At 40.9% G+C, this 19088-nt stretch overlaps 1 protein-coding gene across 6 annotated transcripts in view; it reads left to right on the top strand.

Moving 5' to 3' along the window:
- The first annotated feature begins 7915 nt into the window (after window positions 1-7915).
- The window catches only part of TRIM2 (tripartite motif containing 2), a 125671-nt gene continuing 114498 nt past the window's right edge, over window positions 7916-19088 (top strand). For 2 of the 6 annotated variants that reach the window (XM_050973612.1, XM_050973615.1), the window contains exons 1-3: window positions 14305-14494; window positions 15573-15722; window positions 17910-18043. The gene's annotated coding sequence lies outside the window, so the exon portion shown is untranslated. Of the gene's footprint in view, window positions 8282-10154; window positions 10289-14304; window positions 14495-15572; window positions 15723-17909; window positions 18044-19088 lie in introns of those variants that run through there. The other 4 variants (XM_050973613.1, XM_018926694.3, XM_030239299.2 and 1 more) reach the window with 4 other exon arrangements.

Consider the following 19088-nt stretch of genomic DNA (forward strand, 5'->3'; position numbering starts at 1 on the left):
TGAATTACCCTTGGCCAAGGATGCCATCTAAGTTTGCCTAAAGCCCAATAAGATAAGGAAAAAAAAGTTTTATTTTTACAGCTTCCCAACATCAAATTTCAACTACAGCAGTTACTGATTTGCTTTCTGAAATTAAATATCAAATTAGCTTTGAAAATATTTAAAAGCTATTTCTGTTCATTACAGTGGGGTAATATATAGCTAGACTCTTCAAACTTATTAATCTCCTCACAGCTGCTCACCAGGCACAGAGGGTCCATTTTTTCTATCAGGCTATGATGCTACAGCTTTAGTCCTGCTCTATGAGTTTTTCTGTAAAGGATCAGGTGCTCACATCATACTTCAGTGCCTGCATGTAGCAAGGCTCACTCATACTTCTGTTTAGTAATAGTGGAGCTACCAAATGTCACCTGTCACAGGCAGCTAAGCAATGTGACATCGGTGACTCACCCCACGTTCCTGGGAACACCTTGGCCAGGGACACACTTTTGTGAGCGTACCACACCCTTTCCTGCAGGTTTTAACACACCTTGACTGCAAAGCACCTTAGCATGTGGTCTTCCAACCGCTTAGCTGCTTGGCTCCCATTGGAGAAACCTACTGCTGTAAGACCTGCTCGGCATAATGTAAGGTTAAAACTTCTCAGTGGTGTCTGGCTGCAGACATCTGCCACCTAAAGAGCTGGGATGCAGGAAGCATTCATTTTAGAGTAATCTTAAACTGAAAAGTTACGACACATGTGGAATAAAGAAAATAAGAGATGATACACTCTGTCTTTGCAGTTGATTAAGTAAATGCAATAATAGGCTTATTTTGGAGAATACAGTTAGACTTGGACAGAAACACTATATTTGCAGATTCATCCTATGGTTTACTATAATTTTTTTTTCCCTCACATGGCTATGAAATTTGTGTAAGTATATTTCAAAGATCTATGTTTTGGTTCTATTTTCACATTGGTTTCTCTGGTTTATATTGGGCCCACTATAATGCACATTTAGCTTATCCCTATTCCCATTTTAACACATAAAATAAATAAAGTTTGATGTTACCAGCTGTGGTTGTGTTTGCATTCTGCTCCTAGCTCACTACAATCCATTATATTTGTCAACAGATAAAATGAAAACTTAGCCTTGCAATCTGCATCCTAACAATTTTTTAGATGTTGCAATTACTCGATTTGCTAATATATATTTTTTTTTACCTTTTCCTCCTTTTGTTTCCACATTCATTTATCTCCTCTGTTTATAACATCTTAAAAAATTACAAAGCAGATTTCTCACCACCACAATTGTTTAGTTATAGTAGTGTTGATAAGTAAAGTAGTTTACAAAATATATGGGATGGTTTTAACATCTTTACAGTGGGATAACCCTTCCACTGTGGAGAGCAGGGCAGACTTAAGCCTGCCTGCCTCCACAGAGATGGAGACAGAGTACAGCAGCCAATGCCCTGTGTAAACAAGACCTGGCAGTGCCACTTCTTTCAAGTGGGCTGTCCCAGGGCAGCGTATTTCCACTGAGGCAGTTTTCAGCCTCTCAGCACCACTCCCCATGCAGAATGGGTGTGACAGGTGCTTTGCTATCTGGTGTGCTTGCATTTTGATTGTTCCCCTGAAATTTTTGCTCTGTCCAGACCATTAGGATAGGGTTTTATTTTACAATTGCTTTTCCTAGGGAATCCCTCCCTAAGGACAATAGGCAGTTTTGTGTCCCGTTTGTTGCCACCGGCCCATCTAAAAGGCTGGAAAGGCAAGCACAGGGAAAGCAGAGATGCTTTCCTCCAGTCTCACAGGCTCTCAGGAGACTGTTGATGAGCAGAAGGGTTTTCACCAAATGGGCAGAGGCTGCCAAACTCCCTGTTCCCTTCTTAACCAGAATAAGTTATGACAAAGACGGCTTTTCCACCCTGGCTTTTCTAAACTGTGAACCATGCAGAAGCCCCTCCTTTCATTTCCCAAACTCATTTTTGGCTGCCAAATCTACCCAGACTGACATCATCCTCTGCTAAGGGTGAATCAGCGTGGTTGGGGAGTATGGTTTTGCAATCTCTTAATGACAATTCGCCACAGCTTGTCCCTGTATCAACTGTCCAGGGAAACAACATTAGTGCCCAGTAAGCAAGAAACAAGTTGCAACTTGAGACTTAGGCAATGCAGCCGCGCACATGGCCTGGGAGGAATTTTGTTTCTCAGCTCCATCTAGTGGCACCAGCTTCGGAAGGGCGGCGATGGCCGTGGGAGGGGACACGGCCGTGGGGGGGCGGTGGGTGAACGTCAGGTGTGTTTGATTAGAACTCTTCTCCTTTCGGGTAGATGCATGCATAAGCGTGCATACATATTCACTGTGAATCTCTGTCATAATACATACACCAAAGAGGTGGAAGGGTTGAAATTATGCAGAACTACCAAAATTAAGGTCAAAGCTGCTCTGTGTAGTCCCTTGTTTTCCTGTCACTCCTCTGCTTTCTTTAGGGGATGTTTTGCTCAGTTAGTGCATCCTGTCTCAGTCAGAAGATGAGCTCTGGGACTGCCACTGGGTGTGCTGGCATGTCACTTCATGAGACAGGTCCTCAGTCCTGAACTAAACTTCTCCCTTGAAATGCAGTATATAATATTCTAAAAGGAGTGGTGAGGTATGACAACAACTACAGCAAGCGTGATCCAAAGTAGCAGTGTGGGTCTTGAATCAGTTGGGGAGAGTTTGGGCTGGGTCTCAGCTTCAGCCCCAGAAGGAGCTTGGCCAAGCAAGATTGGATGGAGTCACAAAAAGCCATTTATTACTGGCAAGGGATCAACTAGGCTTCAGGGAACCTTGGAAAGTCAATCCAGCTCCAGGAGCCAGAATGAACAAGATTCATGTCAATCTGCTGGCAGGTTGTAACACTTTTTCTTTCTGTATTTCCCATGGCAACTTAATGTAAGAGAACCAGAAAGTGAGAGTGACTCAAAGCAGTGGAGAAGGGGTAATGCCAAAATCAGCAGGATTGTGAAAAGCCTATTTGCATTTTTCCCCAGGGATGCTTGTTTTTAATATAGAGAGGTGCTAAAACTTAAGATATTTGCTTATAATGACATGGGTTTTCTTAATGACATCCTCAAATAGGAATTTCTTGGACATACTACTCCATTTAGAGATGGGAGTGAATAGCAGGATTCACACTCTGCTGAGTAGAGGCACATTTGGAGTGGCTTCCTGAGTCCTCAAGATCAACAAATCCATATGAAAGCAATGCTCAGCTTTTACACGCTGCAGAACCTTTCAACTTCAAAGTGTTTTGCGCACATTAACTCATCTGAGATGCGTTCTGTCATGAAACTGTTATGCCTTTGTTTTTTTGTACTATGCTATTATTATATATATTAACCTGGTGCCTAGAGGCTCAGGGCTCTGCTGTTCATAGACAGAATAAGAAAACAGCTTCTCTATGTATGAGCTCATGATCTAAAAGAGTGGCAATGGATGGGAAAGGAGAGAGAAGTACTGGGAAGTAAAATACGCCTTGTGTCGCTCAGCCAGCACCTTGCGGGCCACAGGCTTTACAAGTTCAAGGCCAGCACGCAATCCGTTGCCTTCCGTGCTTCCTGTTAATGTCAAAGTTGGCAAGAAGGCCTGACAGCCATTTTACCTCCAGATCTGAACAGGCTTTTACAGTCAAAATTGTGTACAACACCCTCTCAACTAGTCTTTTGCTTGGGTCCTCTCCTTCTTGTCCCTTAACCCAAACCAAGCCTTATTCTTACTGAAATCACTCTTTACACACCATATATAACTGCCCCCTGTCCCGGTTAGAGTGTCCACTGTTTGTGACCTCAGCTAGATAACTCACACATCTAACTTACAGGGCCATGAATGCATACACACGTGCTGAAGTGGAGACACTGTCAAGTGTGACATTTCTCAGCTAGAGGTTACTATTGTACCTGCACTGCAGTGTCTTGACAGTTTGGCCATGCATATGTTGCAAATGTATAGGTTTGTGAAATCCGAAATGCTGCTAGAAGAGCTTTTTTAGCAAGCTCAGATAGTTAATTTGTTCAATGCTTTGAAACTACGAAAGAAGAGAAAAATAGTAAATATTATTACTAACAGTACTTATTATAAAGAATTTGCCCATGCCAGTGAGGAGCAGTCCCATGAATCCAAAGTAAATTCAGAAATGTGCACATAAAGTGCTAGAAGGAAAAGAAAATCCAAGAAAGCTGCACACACAAATAAATTGGTTGCAAGCCTTATGTTGCAAACAATGCCTCAGTAGTCAACAGGTACAAGAGTGTGTGTCCAGATGTCAAGCATTTAACTGCATGTAGGTTTGCAGACTTGATGCCAGGAGTCTTGAAACACAGGGACCGTTATCTTCCCAAGAATAATTCTGTGGGAAATCAGCCTCGAGGATCAGGTGGGTCCTAAGAATTTACTGTGGACTGAAGACCTTCCTGTAGGATTTGACAATGGCTACAAGCTCTGTAGCAGAACCCTTGAAGATGGCTTTAGGGCAGTATGGAAAGGCTGGCCTTTCAAACTACCTAGGTAGACACTTTCCTCCTAGAATAATTTCCAGTGTGCTTTAGAGTATCATCTTAACATCCTTTTGACTGCTATTTCATTCAGCTTATATTTCATCCTCCTCTCTCCTGCCTTGTACAAGGAGATATACTTGTATAAGTCTTTCTGGGGCAGAGGTTTGTTCTGCTTTTATGTGCCTAACATAACAAGGCCCCACCTTGAGGGGCCCTAGGCACTGTTCTAATAAATAAGCTGAATTAATTGCACGTTTGTCTCCTTTAACCATGTGGGAGGAATAATGCTAGTGGACCTTTATCTTCTGTTGTCAGTTTTCCAAAGTTTGCTTTGGATGTTCATGACAATTCATGTGCCATAGAACTTGCCCATGCAATCTATCTTGGTGAAGAGCTTCATTCCTGTGGCTTTTCTGGGATTTGACACCAATTTTTAAAGTAATATTCCATACTGGTAACTCACGTTCTTGTGACAGCTCTCTGGCCCTCTGACCAATTTCACACTGGCTTGTGTGAAATTGGTCAGAGGGCCAGAGAGCTGTCACAAGAACGAGAGCTGCTTGATAATGGCAGTCAGGAACAGACAAACAGCAAACACACAAATAATCTAAATTGTGGAATGGCAAATAAATAAATACTTGTAAAGATTTTGCTTCATCTTCACTTTGTCTCTATGTAATTTATCACCTTTCAACATATTGCCTGCACTTTTTAATTACTGCAACACTTCCATCATTTTTGTAATTTAGAAAAAGCCAATTATATGACAGTCTTGATTGCCTAATAGTTGTAGTAAAATGTACACATGTGTAAGTAAGGATAATTGTTCTTTCTTGTTTGTTTTTGTACTATTCGCCTTTCAGATATCTAGGTTATATAATTGTTCCCTTTGGCTTTAGATCAAGTTTTCAGATCAGCGATGGCTCCGTGGTAGTGCACTGGGGAGTTGACATATGGCTAATCCACCTGACAGGCTCTGGCTCCTCATTCCTTAAAAGCATGCAGATGGAGGATTTTGATGTTAGAATGGCATTGTCAGTCATGATTAAGTGAAATCAAGGTCCCAATCTCCATCTCTAAACCAGTGCTAGGAATAACCAGCTCAGTGCTGGAATGCAGTGCTACTACTCTTACGCATGGGTTTGCAGATATGTAGGGTATCTCAGCTTCCTCTGCACGGTAGGGATATTATTACATGCTTCGCAACTCTGAGAGTCAGACATGTATAAACCCAAACACATCTTTGTTTTCCCTAAAGTAATCATAATTAAAAAACACCTTTTTGAGCCCTTCTCTTACGGATGTAGGACATTGGATATTTTGTCCTACCTCCAGAGACATCCTACCAATGAGGTTTCCATGACTCAATTTATGACTTCTCTTGCCTAATGTGTATTGAGAGAATATCCAGCAGATCTTCCATCATACTGCAACACTGAAGTGGCAACCAAATAAACAAGAGATTACAAGGTGGGCGATACTTTTTAAGGAGTATAAAACTGAGACAAAAAATTAGCTGAAATGTACACTTTTCTCAAATGTATCTCAAGATAACATTTAACTGTAAGGATGTAACTAGGTTGTGCCCTCAAGTATTTGCAGGATTGCAGGCTCAGGTCCACCCACACAGCCCACCAAGCAAGGTTTCATGTGGGTACAAGGTATGTGTGCCCATTAACAGCAATTTGCAAGGGAGAGACCTGATAAACAGCTCCTTTGCCAGTTGTTGTTGGGTCATTGACACTGTAGGCCAGTAGAAAAATAGCTTTTCAAAAAATGCTCCCTAGACACTTCAGCAGGCGCTGTCCCTTCAGATGGATGAGGGCAGGCTGCTCTGGAGCATCTAATTGCATTTTCCTCTTCAGAAGGAAGATGCTTGTAGAGTTCAAAAGGCAAGTATTAAACAGAAATGCTAAGAAAAATGCAATTTTCAGGATTTAGAAAAAGGATTCTAAAAAGCCAAAGGCTTTATGAGGGCCTGAGGAAAACGATGCAATTAGATTATCAGATCACTTTGCAAGTAACCAAAAATCCCTGTAATAAATTACAGGATGTACAAAACAAAGCAACTGTGAAACACTGAGATGCTGTCTTTCCTGAGAATAATGATCAGTTCATTGCTATCAAAACAAGACATAAACAAAACTATGCCAAAGTGATATTGTAGCATGAGATGATGGAAGTATATAGAGGTAGGGAGAGATAAAGGGAGGAAGGAAGGGTTTGGCTTGCAGGTGCTGCAGGTAGGGAAGCAGCACAGGACCTAGGATACTCCAGGAGGAGATTGAGCAAGGGCTGTGCTTTTTGGGTGGAGACGACTGAGAAGAGGAGCCAATTCAGACCAAGTTTGAAGTCTGCAGGTTAGTCATTATTAGAATTTATAGCTTACTTCTTTTAGATGTTGAGAGTCAAGAGGTTGACACATTACATTAAACACTGAGGTAGTTCACCTACTGTAAGCAGCAGCTCTGTAATACAAAAAAACCCACAAATGCTTTCATTTAACTCATTATATCACTTAAGTGGTTGAAAGAGGCAATGCATCCAAAGACATCTGAAGATATCACGGCATCTTTTTGTTGCACTCTCTTCAGTGTGGTCCTACCACTAAGCTTTGGCAGCCATTCTTAGGGAAAAAAAAAAATCACGTTTTTAAAAATCATATATCAAATTTGCAGGCCTAGCTCTCACAGCTGGGGGCAGAGGAGGGGCTGCCCTAGACTTTTTTGTCAGATTTGGGTTGACTAAAAGAAAAACATTTTTCCCCAATGAATTTTCGCTCAGAATGAGCAAATGAAATTTCCCCTAATGAATTTCTGACAGAGGGGAAAGCTGAGAAAGCTCGTTTTGGCTGCTTTACGCTTAGCAACACGTAAACTCTGCACAGCGGCCCTGGCCAGCCCCGATGGGCTCCTGCAGCCTCGGCGACGACAAAGGTCACGAAGAGCCAGCGGAGGCTGCCAGCCCGCATCGCCTCCCGCTAGCAGATGGCATTGACAGAGCTCTTTAGAGAGCACTCGGGAGTTTTTTTCCCCTCCTGCTCATTAAGGGGAGAGGAGAGCCTGGCCAAGAGTTAATTAGCGAAGGGGGTGTGGCAGCGTGCCGCAGCCGAACTCCCCTCCAGCTGGCCCTGGGCGGCTCTGGGGATTTGCTCCTGGGGTATAAACGCTCCCAAAGGGATGTTGCCGGATCTTTGGGGAGGTGCTGGTAGGAAAATATTGTTTTATGGGGGCCCCAGGCTGGCGGCCCGGAGCCCGCCCCTCACGGCCGGGCCGGCCCCGGCTGCCGCTGGGTGGCGCCAGAGGCCTCGCGGCGGGCGCGCGGCCGAGGGCCATTCCCTGCTGGCCGGCGGCCGTGCCGTGTGAATTTCCGCACATTCCCGAATTTTACGTGGGAGGAAGGGAGTGCGAGGCACACGTAGGGCATGGCACAGGCAGTGTAGCAGAGTAAGAGATGGGGTTGGGTTTGAGAGCCGTTTAAAGTCTCTCTTAGGGCTATTCATCGCGCGGGTGATGTGTGTTTCCCTGGGGGTTTGGGAATCGGCTTGGAAACGAAATTTTGTATTTCGTGACGGGCATTAAAAAATGGTCATGCCTGCTCACCAACCTGCTTAAAGGTACGTGGAGTGAGGGAAGTAAAGAAACCTGAGACTTGCTGGTGGGAGAGGAGGAATCTTAGCGGCCTCCTGGTGAGTGATACCAGAGCTGGATCTCAGCCCTGTGAGCGAGACCGAGACCATGCAACTTCTGAAGGAAACTACAGGTGAGCACCACAGGCTGAGAACTGGTGCTTTTGGCAGAATTTCAATTTTTTTCCCCCTTTGTCTGAAGAGTCAGACTCAAGCTTATGTTCTCCATGAAGAGATCCAGTCTTGGTTTGGCAACACCAAGCAAAGATGGAAAAACTCCCTGGGTACCTTGCTTCTTTGGTTAATCACCTTGTAGATTACACCTTTGTCTGATTTCACAAATTAGTTTTCTTGGCTTGAACTACAGAGTTTTTCTGGTGTGTGTGTGTCTTTCTTTACTGTGTTAAAGATCTCTCTAATTTAATTTTCTTCTCTTGAAGGATTTATATAGTGTAACTGATTAATCTCTTTAGTCTTCCTTTTGATAGCCCAAACAGCTGGAGCCCAATAGGCCTCTCCTGCAAAGTATTTTCTTGAGCTCTCACCTTTTCTTTGTGGTGCCTTATACCTCCTCCCAAGTTCTTAATCAAAGATCTTAGAAACAAACTCTTCTTCCACTGCTGTCTTCCCCTGCAGCACAATGCAAAAAAAGAGACTGTGCTCCACACTCATTTTGCTTCTTCAGATGTGTCTGTAGTGTCTTAATTTTTGTCTTAAAAATTCTTTTCAAGTTCTGTGCTTTCTAGAATACAATGTTGTCCTGCAAGGCTTATACTTGCTGTTCTAATATTTATTGCATTGTATTTGCTTGTGTGCTATGTATTATTGAACTGAAATTACTTATTATCAAGTTATTTTACTCTTTACCAATTTTAGGATGTTAAACATACATCTGTATGCATCAGATGTACAAACACGTGTGCTAGGTAAGGTTTTATTTCATAGAAGAGGGAGGAAAAGCCTGCTTTTTATGGGCTGTGCACCCAGGATGAAACCCTGCAGAATCCCACTAGAAACTGGCTCAACTGATAATGTTTCCCCAGCATCTGTGAGTCTGCCAAGTTAGCCATTTTTGAGTGCATGTGTTGTGCTTTCATTGTTGCAGGCTAAGAGCTGCCTTTTAAAGTGCAGTGCCCTGCAGCTCTGTGTCGAGCGCTCTACAGAAGTGGTTGCACTTCCATCATAACCATTGGTAATCAATCCCACAGTCTCAGAGCATGCAATTGGGTTTGTGAGCTGGTGTCTATTTCCTGTATAATCGGACAGGCCAGCCCTACTTATGTTCTCATCCTTTCATTCTTTATTGATTGCCTTGCACGGGTTTTGCCATTATCTTGCCATGCACTGAGGGTTATAATTACTGATGTCAACCCAATCTCCTCTTCAGTGAGTATCAGTACAATGCTTCAGTCTCCTGGCATGTTCCCAGTTGTGCAAAGGGGAATCTCTTCTCAATGTAATCAGAAGAGGTATGAAATTAAATACTGCTGCAGCCCCTAAGTCTCATGAGCAGCTTGATGCCAAAGGCCTGGATAAATGAAAAGTAATCATGACACTGATACTGTTCTGATTTGTTGATCCACAAGAACATCTTGTGTCTTTAAACCTCTATTTGACCTTCACGTTCCTGTAAATTTTATACTCTTTAAAACTGTAGTCTGGAAAGGTAAATACTGTACTTTTTCTTTGGCAATGTTTTGCATAATCCCTAGCAGGTATTGGAACTCCATTTTCATTCTTATGGGTGTATTTTATTTTCTTCATATGGACAGGAAAGAGTAACTGAGGGACTGCCTGTATCATTTTACCATACTCTAATCTTTAACTGGGTTGTAACCAATTAATCTGACTAGGAACAGACACAGTTATCAGAGCAAACAGCCATCTGTTCATATCATCCCTTTTAGCCACTGCACAAAGTAGTCTGAAAGATGTAGGGTAGGAAAGAATGGGCAGATAAACTGGTCTCCAGAATGATCCTCCAAAGAATCTTATCTCTCTTTCCAGGAGAAAGGCATATGAATTGAATCCTCAAATCGCATTTGTGAAGAGGAGTTTCATAATTAATTTCCTTCTGCTTTGCCTGATTCTCTGCAATTGGAGCTGTACCTTTTGATAACTGGGAAACTTCTGTTCCAGTGGTGAGCACTGTTTGCCATTACCCAACCCTACAGATAGGTGCAGGTAGCCATCTTAGATTTCACAGTATGGCTTAGCCCTATCCATTAATATCTCTAAAAATCATTTGAGAGTTTGAAGCTCAAAGATTCACACATGCAAAATGGAGAGTTAATTAGAGAGGGGGTTTTTGGGTTGTTGGGCTTTTAAATAGGAGGGGTTTTTTTAGATCTAAATTATAAAAAATCCTTTCTTTAAATTTTATTTTTTAAATTTTGGAATTATATTGCTAAATTTAGGAGGTTAAATTTGTGCTTAATTTCCTGAGCTGTGCACCAGGGTGGTTTGCAGTAGTGACTGTATTTGTGGGTAACCTATAAGTTTGGAACAGGAACCAAAACTTTACTGACTCTAGACAGCAATTTCAATATTGATTGAAATGAAAGGTCACTTATTGGTCTTAATAATGTGGTTGTTGAACAAGAGGAGGGAGGTGTGATTTCAGTCATGTTGGTAATTTTTGGCCTTTTCATGTAATTCTGTGATACAATGTGTGACTTTTGTGCTCATGAAAAAGAGAAGTGTTTTGTATGACAGGTGCTTTGTGAACTTAAAAGAATAAGCTTGTTCTGCATCCTCCCCTGATTTTCCTGTTATTCCAGTCCTAGCTTTAAGTCCTTCCCTGAAGCACAGACTCAGCAGCACGTTGGATGCAGGGCTGTGTGGTGATGTCAGTCAATTGCCTGTGCGTCAGAGCTCTGAAATGCAATATGAGCTATTAAATGAAGCTCCTGGCTAAATCTGTAGCTGCTCCTGATCTGTAGAACTGCAGCTGTTTCCTCTGGTAGTGATGTCCCTTTGGTCTTGTACCCATACCCCAGGCCTGCTGCTGTCACTACTCTGCATAGGGTGCCTGTGGTGATGGCTCTGCTCTGTCACAGGGTAACACAGATGTTGTGCCCAGCTGTGCACAATGAAGGGATAATGGGCAACACTGAAACGTTGCCACAAGTAAAGTTCCGTTATGACATGGGAAAAAAAGTAATTCCCATGGGGGTGGCCGAGCGCTGGAAACAGAGCCAGAGATGTGATCGCTCAATCCACATTTGACCCTCAAGTGGAAAAGGCCCAGAATCTCAATATCTACCATGGCCTGGCTCTGTGTGAAAAACATATTGACTAGGTAACCTCCACATATTATTTTCAGCTAAGATTTTATCTTTTTGGGTGATTCTTCTGCAGTCATTGGTACCCGTTCCTCATACCAAAGTTCATTCTGGCTCTCTGGATGATAGAAGTCATTTTTTTACTGCAAGATGATTAAGAAGCGTCTTTATGTTTCTCTCTGAAAATTGCCCTTTTATTCAGGCTTCTTATTTTGGTGGTACACCTGGGAAGTCACTCAGATTCCCAGAGTAGCTGGATTCTTGTCTACTTTCCCAGGTGTGGATTAAAGCCTTAGGCTGGAATACAAACACTAGAGCATAAGGAATTAACAATGGTCATTAAATGAGGTGATTTTGAACTAATGGATGTGTTCTTCACTAATGTAAATCTCCTATTTACTTCAAATTACAGTAGTTAAAATCCAAACAAGAAATATTACTTTAAGGTACTGAAGCAATAGCTGCATTTCTAGCTTCCTTGCTGGGAGTTAGTGGCTTAGGTAATTGGGTTCATTGCTATTTGGAGCATAATCAGCAAGCATTAATTCTCCATGCAGCCAGCATATAAAATTTGCAAGAGCTGCATACCATGCGTGCTCAATCAGTGTAAATCATTTAGCAGCCTGCATAATGGATGTCTGGCTTTTGGACTAAAAAATTCACTTGGTAATACAGGCAAATGAGTCATGAACAAGTCTTCCAGTTATATATAAAATTATTATATCCACAAGAGACTCTGAAAGCTGAAGAGATTTCAGCTTTCTAGACAGTAAAGGGGAAGATGAAATGCTGTTACAGTATTTTCATTTATTCTGAGTATTTTTATTCAGTGTGACATTTTTTTCACTTAGTAATTATTACTGACATAGCCCAGCTCAAATTTCTTGAGGGACTGGAAAATATTATTCTGTTCATTGAAGGTTCATGGTAGTGATGAACAGATGTAAGCAGAGCTGTCTTGAAAGTAAGTTTGCAGCAGTGTTCAATAGCTGCAGACTCTTCCATGCCTGAATCGGAAGCTGGTGAATCTCCTCTGTGCTTGAGGAGCTGTCTGCAGTTGCTGTGGGAGTCAGAGCCTGGCTAATAATTCAGCAGAGATTTCCTGAGATTAAACTATCAGTTAGAGTATGGCCCTCATTTAGACCACTGACATCAGAGCAGGAGTGTGTTGGCTGAGTATCAGCAGCTGCAAGGGAGGCAGATGATGAGCTTCCTCCTTGCCAGTGGATGTCATACCCCTAAATGTTTTCCCTCAGTATCTCTGCCAGTCAGCAAATGCTATGAGCAGTGAAGCATAGATTTGGGCTCACTTTCTCTCCTTCCTTGTGTAATAGGAGAGGAAACATTGCCCCCTTCCACTGTATACCCTTCCTCTTGCTTTCAAAGTCACAACACTAAGGAATCAGCAGGATAATCAAATATCTTACAACTTCTTATTTGAAATGGGGGTTGTTTAGCCCCTCTTCAGACAAAATCTATCCTCACTATATATTTTTTTCCTGAATTTTGTCTACTCAGAAAATTTTCTTCTCTTGACATTTTCCCGTTCTCTCTCCCATGCTTGTTTGTGCACCCATAGCACAGATGAAATAGGCACATCTTTGTAAGTGTGACCTTTAGCTGGTTTGTTGCAGAGAATAAAATGCCAGCGGTCAAACTCACTGATTCTTCGGGTTTGCCTGGGCAGCCTTGTTAAGCAGAATTTGGCCCTGTAAGTCCTGAAGAAAAAGAGGTTAATTTTTGTATGACATTTCAGTTGCAGGTGTGAGGGGGTTGTGTTTGGTTGGTTGCTTGGTTAAGGTTTTGGGGACTTTAAAGCAGGAAACACTGATTGAGGTTTTGAGTTTTCTTTGAAGATCCTGGGAAACTCTATCAGTTATGTTAAAATAAGGGAAAAGAGGCTCTCTTGGGTTTTAAAATGTATATACTGATACTCTGCACTTATTTCCAGTCCAGAGTCTCCAAGTGCTCCATTATGACAGAGAGCTAGCACTGCCTGCTGCATCAGGAAAGGAATCCTGCTCCCAGAGAAAAATGCAGTTATGGAAATCTGTCTTTTTAATGCTGCCACAAAAGGATAAAGTGCACTTTGCAAAGATCTGGTCTCTCCAGACTTACAGTTCTACCTACAAGTAAGATGAGAGATAATAATTGCTCATAGATGTAAAAAGAGGAGGAGGAATAAGAGAATGTGGATTAGAGATCAAAGCTGTAACATTTTGTAAATGATAATGTGAGAACCTCCTCTGGGTCATGGATCTTTTTAGTTTGATTTGTCTTTTCTTCCTGATTAGCAGATAGGGTTCTCTGTGCATAATTCTGTTTCTCTCTCTCCTTCCCCCACCTCTTTTCTTTTTCCTAGAAACCCCTGCTGCAGGTCAGGGTGATGTGAGCTAGCTGCTTACCTGCTGTACAGAATAAGGATAAAAAGGGTCCTGCCTGAAAGGGTGATGAGTGATTTGTGTGAATCTCACTAAACCCCGCCTCTTGTTGTTCTTCAGTGCTAATAGAAATAATTTCTCATTTACATGGACAGTCTTGAGGTGACAATCAGACTCTAAACTGCTCTTTGGAAAAAAAGTAAGGTTTGTCCCTAGGACATAATGTATACAAGCTGCTTCAAAAAGCCATCCTGGGTTGGCTGGTTGTGGAATCAGTTCCTACTGAGTGTCATCAGTATCTCTGCCCTGTCTTGCATTGTGCTACAGCTTCAAAGCACGGAGCAAATGACAAAGACTTCAGGGTGCTAGCGAAATTCAGTAAAGTGCATTAAAAATGGAGGAAGAAAAGTCTCTGGTAAAGCAATTAATTAGATTAACAACTAGCCCCGTTTCTTTCATTCTATTTCTAGATGGGGAACAAAGAGATGACATCGACTTTTATTTCAGAAAAAGTCACTCTCCAGTGAGAGAAACAAGGTCTTCCCAAACTTTGCTGATGACAAAAGGCAAGGAAGGGCAATTGATGAACATCATGCAGATGTTTACAGAGCTGTTAAGATTTATGTGTGAAGACTGTTCAACCCTGAAGATGTAGTGTTTTCTATAAGGAAGAAACTGACAGGTCTGTGAGCGACAACCTTTTCTATTTCTCTTCCTGTTAGTGCAATCCTTCAGACCGAAGAGTGAACTGCAAATTATCCACCTGCAGTTCTTGGGTGGTATAGTACGCACTACAATGGACTAGGCTGTTTTTTCCTATGTGATTTTTTTGGTTAGAAATTACATGTCCAAGTCTATGACTGGACTGATAAAGAAAGAGAAAGTCACCATGTACATATATACAGTGTCCTGGAATGGAATACAATACAGTATGTATTCTATATTCTGTATTTTATATACATAGAATATATATAATATAATATACAGAATCCTGGAATAGAACATTTAAATATTTTGGTGTTGAGATATTACAGTGTTTCTGTTGGTTAATTTAATGGTTTTTGTCTGTGTGTTTGAGATTGGTGGCACTACCAGGGACTCTGGTACTGACCTAGAATAGCTATCAGGAGCTGTCAAATATCAGGCACTACAGCCAAGGGATATTTATGACTTTCCTCCTCTGAAGGCATTAAAGGCCTAGAAGGAACAATTTGTGTGGAGGCTTCAAATAAAAGGTAGTACAATAAAAGGCTATTTTACTTTCTATCAGCACGGGGGGGAAAGGGAAGAAGAGTGTGGTATTTTTAGGATATTGGATAGAGACACTGTTGATACAGTCTTAGTGTTTTAAATTAGTCTGGTGCTGAATATGTACTAGCTAAGAAAGAAAAAATATATTATCTGTACTGAAGAAGAAAAGTTAGCAAGTCCTTATTTAAAATTTAATCAAATTTAGACTTCAGTCAATTTCTACAAAATAGTTACATGCCTACTAAATCACTTTAATTCTTGACAGATAATTTTGTACTAAAGAAAATATAGTGGGATTGTAATTGTGTTTGGGGGTAATATACTTTGTGGGAAACCAGATTATTAGGGTAATTTTTCAACTTGACTTAACTTGTTACCATGTGAGGTTCCTGTCTTTAGACTGTGACAGTCCAGACTACCTCACTGACTTGAAATCTTTGTTCCACCTGAAATGTGCCCTGCTCTTGTACCTTCCTTTGCTAATATATCCCATGGCTATTTATTTGCAGTTCTTTCCCTTCCTTAGACAAAATCAGGCTTGTGAAGTGGAGGGAAAACTTCCTGATGTTATGCCATTATTCCAGTTTTTAATGACACACGGCCATCTTGAGACAATTTGCTATTTCTATACTGCTTTTTAAGGTCACTACTTAACCAAGGTAAGCAAATACATGAATTGAGTAGATGTTCTGACATCCAGATCAGCTTCCAGGATTCATAAATTATCAGAGGATGGGTCCAAATATGTATGAAAAAGTCTTTGAGATTAATTGTGAAGATGTAGCACAATATGACGTTACACAGTACAAGCCAAAGCAAGGTGAGGTGCAGAATTAGGCAGGGCTCTTACATCAGCAGTGAAACTGCCCACAGTGCAAGTGAGAGCGCTTGCTGAGAAAGCACCAGTATGCAAATATTTTTCTACTTGAACACTGTTCTCAGCTTCTTACTCAAGTCTTCCCTAGAACATTCATTTAAAAGAAAAAAGGTGACCCAATTTTGGTGGGATTTTAATCTTTTATCATTGCTTGCAGGCGATTCTTCTATTCAGACCTCATATAATGTCACACTGGCTGCACACCTTGTACAGCTGATGGCCTTAGTCCAGCTACTCTACTGTCCTTTCCAACACTCTACTTACTTTCAAGCCAGCTTTGTTTATATTATCCAGGAAATGGACTGCTGAATGGAGGGGGTTTTGCTCTGTGAAGAGCAGTGGGTTGTATTTGAGCATTAATAACATGTTTTATTAAATGAAAAAGGCAGAAATTGAAGAGCTAAAAATGTGGTAGAAGGCTCAGCAATGTTTTTTAACTGCTGCAGAATTCATACAGGCAAAGAGCTCTGGATGTATGGATCTGGGTAAGGGCCTAGAGAAATTCTGGCTTTTCTTATAGGCTGTTCTACCCTGGATTCATTCTGGTTTAGTCCTTTTATTTATTTTGTCTATTGACAGTTAACAAATTTCACTTATTTTGTAATACTGAAAGCAGATTGTTTAAACCAAGACCCATATATTGACTTGTTTTATGAGATATCTGGTAGATAAAGTAATTGACAATTAAACTGACAAGTCAGAGAAGTTCTCCTGGCATGAAGACATAATGCAAATGTTAATAGCTTTTCTTTCAAAAGCAGTGCTCTCTTAAAGCCATAACAGGAAATAAATGTAATTGGGGATACCTGACTAGGGGAGAATTCTGAAAGTGAGACGTGAATTCAACTTAAAAGGCTCAATACTATTTGTGGTAAAGGACCTGGGTACGTGGCAGCTGAGCATTGCACACCTGACCCTTCAGGGGGAACATTTCTGCCTCTAATGTTTGTACTTGGGCTACTGTAGAACTCAGCAAGTCTTTTCCCTGCATTGCAACATACAAATAGGTGCCTATAGGATGTATCATTGCAACATACAAATAGGTGCCTATAGGATGGGAATTTACAGAATGCTGTGAATGAATGATTTTTGTCTGAGCTGCTAATGGAGCTCTTTCACTGGGGTGTCTGGTTGGATTGTAATCCTTTTGAAACAAATAAAGTTTTCTTGCATAAGAGGCTCCAGTGTTCTTCAAGGCCCTATAGTCCAGTTGAAGAATAGCCTACAACGTGTCACCTACAACATGCAGTTTGGCTGTTTTTGTGGCAATGTCACACGTGGAATTAGGATTTGGTAGTGGAGGGGAAGAAGTAGGGGAAACAGTAATGGCTAACTTTGTTCATGTGACCTACTTTAGCTACTGCTGATGTGATAAACGAGAAAAAAAAGCATGAAGAAATATTTCTTCCTCTTTGTCTATTAACATATATAACACACTAGATATATTTCTGCATGCTTTTAAACAATTCTCTGCAGCATTTCCTTCTCTGTGAGTATATAGGATTATGCATTAAGATAAAATTAATCCTTCATTTTGAAGCGCACAGGCTCAGCATTTGCCACAGCTTTGCTCTAAGAAAGGGATTCAGACAATGTGGTCTCCAGCAAAGAATGGCAGATTGTTGGCAGAATCTTTTTCCATTTGTTTCTGCAAGTGAAACAGTTAATAAATCAGTCATGCGTTATTACTGGATTAGCAATCACACTCCCAAATGCTACTAGCTGTTCTCGCTCTTTCTCCTGAAGATTACCTTTAAATCCTATCAAGGGACATGATTCCTTTTGCCTTCCTGGCACTAGCACCCTAGTGACCTACAGCCAAAGTCAATAATCACTAAACTGGCTCTTGGTCATGGTGGAAGAACAGACTGCCTTAACCAGATCCAGTGTTTCTTAAGAATTTAGTTTCTCTTGTCAGTGCCTTCACTTTTTATTTTTTAACTTTGTGTAATTTTTTTTTCCACCTCAGCTAATCTGAAGCTGAACAGAAGGAAGTTTGCCACAATGAATCACTCAAGAGTCTGTTGTGGGGTCACACAAAATGGGAGAGTTTTGCAAGGCTGAAGACTGCAGAGGAGCTGGAAACAAGAAAATGAGGAGAAGGTAGGTACTTAACAAATTCTTTCTTTATGATTAATTAAGCTTATTTACCTCTTGTCTGCAGCTGAGTGTGGTCTGTAAACCTGCCTATTCCTCTTGGTATGAAAGCAGAGAAACAGCACTGGAGACAGGTCATAAATTGATGAGAGAATAAATTCATGGTCTTTGAGCTCTCCTTGTCTGCAATTTCATAGGAGAGTTATGTAGAATTGCATGTTGGACATATAAAATAGCACAACACTTTTTTTGTTTGTTTTGAGATGCTTACCAATGAAATGGCTTAACTCAGCAGTAACTCCTTATTTTGCCTCATAAGCTACTTTGTGGTTTTTTTTGTGGCATTTCTTTCATTATTGCTGGGATTCATTTACAAAAGCATTGGAATATTTTATATACAAAAAAAGTTTCAAAAAGTAAGATTACACTTAAGTTACCATGTGCTTAATTTTAAGGAGCAGTTATTTTTAAAATGTTTGGGTTTGAAACCTGAAATATATAGATACTAAAATATTTTGAATAGTAATGAATATTCTTGCAGTTTTATTATGTTTTACTGCATGGAGGATTGATGTTAACATATCTGTAAAATATTTTTTTCCTAGCCTTTTAGTAGGTTTCTTGGCTAACCTGTTACTAGACATGAAGGAAGGTCTGGAGATTTAAAATCTTCTTAGTATGCAGACAAAGATAACAGGATATGAACCGAAAGGTATAAGCAGTGCTTAAACTCTGCCTTGAACCCAATGATGCATGATTGTGCAAGTAACTTCTTTAAGGGCCTCCCAGTAAATATGCAGCCACAGTATGTTTGCAGCACTGTGCTTTCTGATATGATCTGCATAGTTATCTTCTGGGGTGAATGGTTAGATAAAGGAATGGGCTAGCATTTAGATCAGCACTCATTGTGTCTGACTCTTAAGGTGTTAGACTGTTTCATTCAGAACGTGTTATTTCCTCAATTCACCACAATTTTAGCTCATAGTGTTTCTTTTCTAGAAACTGCAAACAAAAATGGTGGACGAAGAAGTGTGGTTGGGGGGTTAATGTG

This window comes from Serinus canaria, chromosome 4, assembly GCF_022539315.1.
Source record: "Serinus canaria isolate serCan28SL12 chromosome 4, serCan2020, whole genome shotgun sequence".
Taxonomy (NCBI): domain Eukaryota; kingdom Metazoa; phylum Chordata; class Aves; order Passeriformes; family Fringillidae; genus Serinus; species Serinus canaria.